Source organism: Narcine bancroftii, chromosome 3 (assembly GCF_036971445.1).
Source record: "Narcine bancroftii isolate sNarBan1 chromosome 3, sNarBan1.hap1, whole genome shotgun sequence".
Taxonomy (NCBI): Eukaryota; Metazoa; Chordata; class Chondrichthyes; order Torpediniformes; family Narcinidae; genus Narcine; species Narcine bancroftii.
Window position 1 is genome coordinate 306027679 of NC_091471.1, and position 5118 is coordinate 306032796.

Here is a 5118-nt window from a genome sequence, read left to right on the forward strand (position 1 = left end):
AACATTACAAACATATAAGGTGGAGAAGAATATAATGAAGACAAAACAGAAATATTATGAACTAGGGGAAAAAACACACAAAATCCTAGCATGGCAGCTTAAGACAGAGCAAACTAAGAAAACGGTATTGGCAACAAGGAAAAAAGACAAACAAATTACATATAATCCAAAAGAAATTAAGGAAAACTTCAGAGAATTCTATGAACAATTATACCGAACCGAAAACGAAGGGAAAGAAGGGAAAATAGATGAATTTTTGACTAAAATTGAACTACCAAAACTACAAATAGAGGAACAAAATAAATTAACAGAACCATTTGGAACAGTAGAAATACAAGAGATAATAAAAAATTTACCAAATAATAAGACACCAGGAGAGGATGGACTCCCAATAGAATTCTACAAAACATTTAAAGACCTAATAATACCGCCCCTCCTGGATGTAATCAACCAGATTGATGAGACACAAAACTTACCAGATTCATGTAAAACAGCAATAATTACAGTGATACTAAAACAAGGGAAAGATCCACTCTCACCAGCGTCATATAGACCAATATCTTTGCTAAACACAGATTATAAGATAATAGCTAAACTATTAGCGAACAGATTAGCAGAACAGGTACCGAAAATGGTAAATTTAGACCAAACTGGATTTATCAAAAAAAGACGCACAACAGACAATATTTGTAAATTTATTAACTTAATTCATGCAGTAGAAGGAAATAAAGCACCGGCAGTAGCAGTTGCTTTAGACGCAGAGAAGGCCTTCGACAGAGTAGAATGGAATTACTTGTTCAAAGTATTGCAAAAATTCAGTTTACCGGAGAAGTATATTAATTGGATTAAAGCATTATATAAGGGACCGTTAGCGAAAGTGACAGTAAATGGACATGTATCAAAGCAATTTAACTTAAGCAGGTCAACGCGGCAGGGATGCCCACTATCACCATTATTGTTTGCGCTAGCTATAGAACCACTAGCAGAATCGATAAGAAGAGATAATAATATAAAAGGAATAAAAATAAAAGACAGGGAATATAAAATCAGTCTGTTTGCGGATGATGTGATAGTGTACTTAACAGAACCAGAACTATCAATAAAAGAACTATATAAGAAATTGAAGGAATATGGAGAAGTGTCGGGATACAAGATAAACGTAAATAAAAGTGAAGCAATGCCTATGAATAACGCGGATTTCTCAAAATTTAAGGAGGAATCCCCATTCAGATGGCAAACGCAGGCAATAAGATACCTAGGTGTGCAAATAAACAAAAATCTAGGCCAATTATATAAACTCAATTACAATCCACTAATGAAAAAATTACAGGACGATTTAGAGCATTGGAAAGAGCTACCACTAACACTGATAGGAAGGATAAACTGTATTAAAATGAACATTTTTCCAAGGATACTATACTTATTTCAGGCATTGCCAATACAACTGACAGAAAAATTCTTCAAAGAGTTAAAGAAAATAATAAGGAGATTTTTATGGAGAGGGGGGAAACCGAGGATAGCACTAGACAAATTAACAGAATGGTATAAACAAGGAGGCTTACAATTGCCAAACTTCAAAAATTATTATAGAGCCGCACAATTAAGGTACCTATCAGATTTTTATCAAACAAGGGAAAAACCAGACTGGACGAGACTAGAATTAGATAAAATAGGGGAAAAGATACCTGAACACATATTATATAAATGGGACGAAAAATTGGTACAACATAGAACTTCTCCAGTATTACACCATCTCCTCAATATATGGAAGAAGATACATGTAGAAAGAAATAAAATAAATTACCAAATACCAAAACTAATATTGACGCAAAATAAGCTACTCCCTTTTACAATAGACAACCTTGCCTTTAGAAAATGGGAAAAAAAAGGGATTAAAAGAATAGAAAATTGTTTTTCAGGAAGTAGATTCTTATCCTTTGAACAAATGAGAGATAAGTACAATATAACGGGAGATACAGCGCTGGCATATTACCAACTGAGATCCTACTTGAAAGATAAATTAGGAAGCAACTTGAGTTTACCAGAGGGAAGTAACCTTGAATATGTGATTACAGATACAATGTTAATCAAAAGATTTATAAAAAATATGTATATTAAACTGCAAGAAAAGGAAAATGAGGAAACAAATGGTAAAACTAAACAAAAATGGGAACAAGATTTAAATATAAAGATAAAAAAGGAAACATGGGAGAAGTTATGCTCTGGAACGATGAGAAATACAATAAATACGAGGCTGCGTACGATACAATATAATTGGTTACACAGACTATACATTACACCGCAAAAGTTAAATAAATGGGACCCAACAGTATCTGATAGATGTTTTCGATGTAAAAAAGAAAGGGGAACAACAATTCATGCAATCTGGACATGTGAGAGAGTAGAAAAATTTTGGGATGATCTCAATCAGATATTAAATAAAATAACAGAAAACAATATACCAAAGAATCCAGAGATCTTTCTCCTAAGTAACATAAAAAATAAAGAATTTGGAATTGACTTGGAGGATGCACAAAAAAGATTTGTTAAGATAGCCCTAGCTGTAGCAAAAAAATGTATTATGTCAACCTGGAAATTGGAAGATAATTTGAAAATACAACAATGGTATATAGAAATGAATAAATGTATTCCATTAGAAAAAATAACATATAGTTTAAGAAATAATATTGAAATATTCGAACAAATATGGGAGCCTTACATTAAATACAACAGCGAAAACCTACCGGGAACAAACATTACCTAAGTTGATGGAAGGAGAAGAGAAGAAAAAAATGGACTCAGTAGAATTTCTGGTGTATTTTTGTTGAATGACAACATTGTCTAACTGAATTAATGCAACCTAGATTGTATAACTAAAATGGATGAGAGGGGGGAGGGATGGGGGGGTGGCTTGGGAGGAGGGAGGGGGGAGGGAGAAAAAGTCACTGTAAATGTGTGGAAAAGAAAAAGTGTATATCATGGCTATTGTGATTTATGGTGTGAAAAATAAAAAAGTTAAAAAAAAAAAAAAAAGATTGTGAGGGATATTTTCTCATAAAATTCTCTAATCTGATACCCAAAAGCAGCACAGCGAGAGAGTGAGAAAGAATGTTACTAAAAGAATGCGAGATCTGCATTTTCAATGCCTGCAATGACCCTTTGAGGGAAAGTACTCGTAGAGGGTAAGAAAGGTAATGAGAGAATCTCTGGCTCATTTGTGCTCAGCTTAAAGGAGGAAAGTTGAGTGAATGAAAGGAACAGGTTAGTTAATGGAAATCATGGATGGAATGAGTCAGGACAGAAAAATTGAGGATATATGAAGGGGTAGGAATAAAGGAGTAATGTTCATCAGGGGAGGGAATGAAAGCCAGTTGCAGAGAGTTGAGTTTCTCTTGAAAGTCAGCTCCAAGTACAATATGCAGCTGTTGTGTTTTTGGTGGGTGTATGGGGTGGGGGGGGGGGGGGGGGAACTGGAGCATTTGGAGAAAACCCACACAGTTCACAGGGAGAACATAAACTCCTTACAGACGGCGGTGGATTCGAACCTGGGTCATTGGCGCTCTAATAGCATTGTGCTAAATGCTGCTAACTGCTGTCATTTGTCATTGTTAAAGTAGTAAAAAATTTAAAAAAAAAAAATCCAGAATATATGCCCAGTCACTCAAACCTTGGAGTCATGGAATCATACAGTGCTGAAGCAGGTCCTTTGGCCTACCATATTCACGCTGATCATGGCATCCATCTATATGAACCCCATTTGTTAAGAAATGGGTCTACTATGTCTTCACAAAAAATGATAATGAATTTATTGTCATATGCATTATACAATGGATATGTGTTCTGAAATTCTTACTTGCATCCGAACAGGCACTTGGCAAGATTTTAGATTTATTGTCAGAGTACATGCATGACATCACATACAACCCTGAAATTTTTTTTCTGCGGGCAAGGCAGAGTAGTGGGGGGATGGGGGAGGAAGGAAAACTACATGGCATACACAGATAAACAAATAAAGAACTGTAAACATAACAAATGTAAACAAACTGCAATTCGGAGAGAATTTAAAAAAAATAAAAGTGCAGAAGTAAGAGTCCTTAAGTGAGTCCCTAATTGAGTTTATTGTTGAGGAGCCTGATGGTGGAGGGGTAGCAGCTGTTCCTAAACCTGGTGATGCAAGTGTTGTGGCACGTGTACCTTTTTCCTGATGGCATCAATGAGAACAGAGCATGTGCTGGGTGGTGTGGATCCTTGATGATTGCTGCTGCTCTCCGATGGCAAAATTCCCTGTAGATGTTCTCTGTGGTGGAGAGGGTTTTGTCTGATGACCTGGCAGTGTCCAGTGTGTTTTGAGGGATTTTTGCTCAGGGGTATTGGTGTCCCATAACCAGACCGTGAGTAGAAAAACTATAAATAGTAAACTAATTGAATTAAATTAAGACCATAAATACACAAGAGAAATAATAATAATTTTTTTTAAAACTTTATTTATTCATTCAAAATACAAATAATATATGACATATACAACAATTAACCATAAACATGAATGTTATTTTTTATATAAATGTACGAAAAGAGAAAATAAAAGAACACCCCCCCCCCCCCCTTCAGCCAATTCTCCTAAGGAGAGCCATAAAGAAAAAAAATATTAAAGAAAAATTAAATATACATATTAAGATCTAATCAATGTAAATTGAAATGTAAATATTCTGAATATAACAACCACTTATTAATAAAAAAATTATAATTATCAAGCGAAACATATGTAATTTTTTCCATTATTAAACAATATTTCATCTCATTAATATCAATCATATTTGTATCTTTCCACGTACTAGCAATACATTTTTTCGCTACGGATAAAGCTAAATATACAAAAGCAAGTTGAAACTTATCTAATCCCAAGCCTTTCAAAGGTTGTAAACAACCCAATAAAAAAGTTGGATCTAAAACTATTTTAATTTTATACAGATATTCTAAAAACGATTCAATTTTCTTCCAAAAGGATTGTATATGTCTACATGACCAAACGGCATGAAAAAAAGTTCCAACCATATCACCACATCTAAAACACAAGTCTGATTCATGAAAACCATACTCTGTTAATTTTTCAGGTGTTAA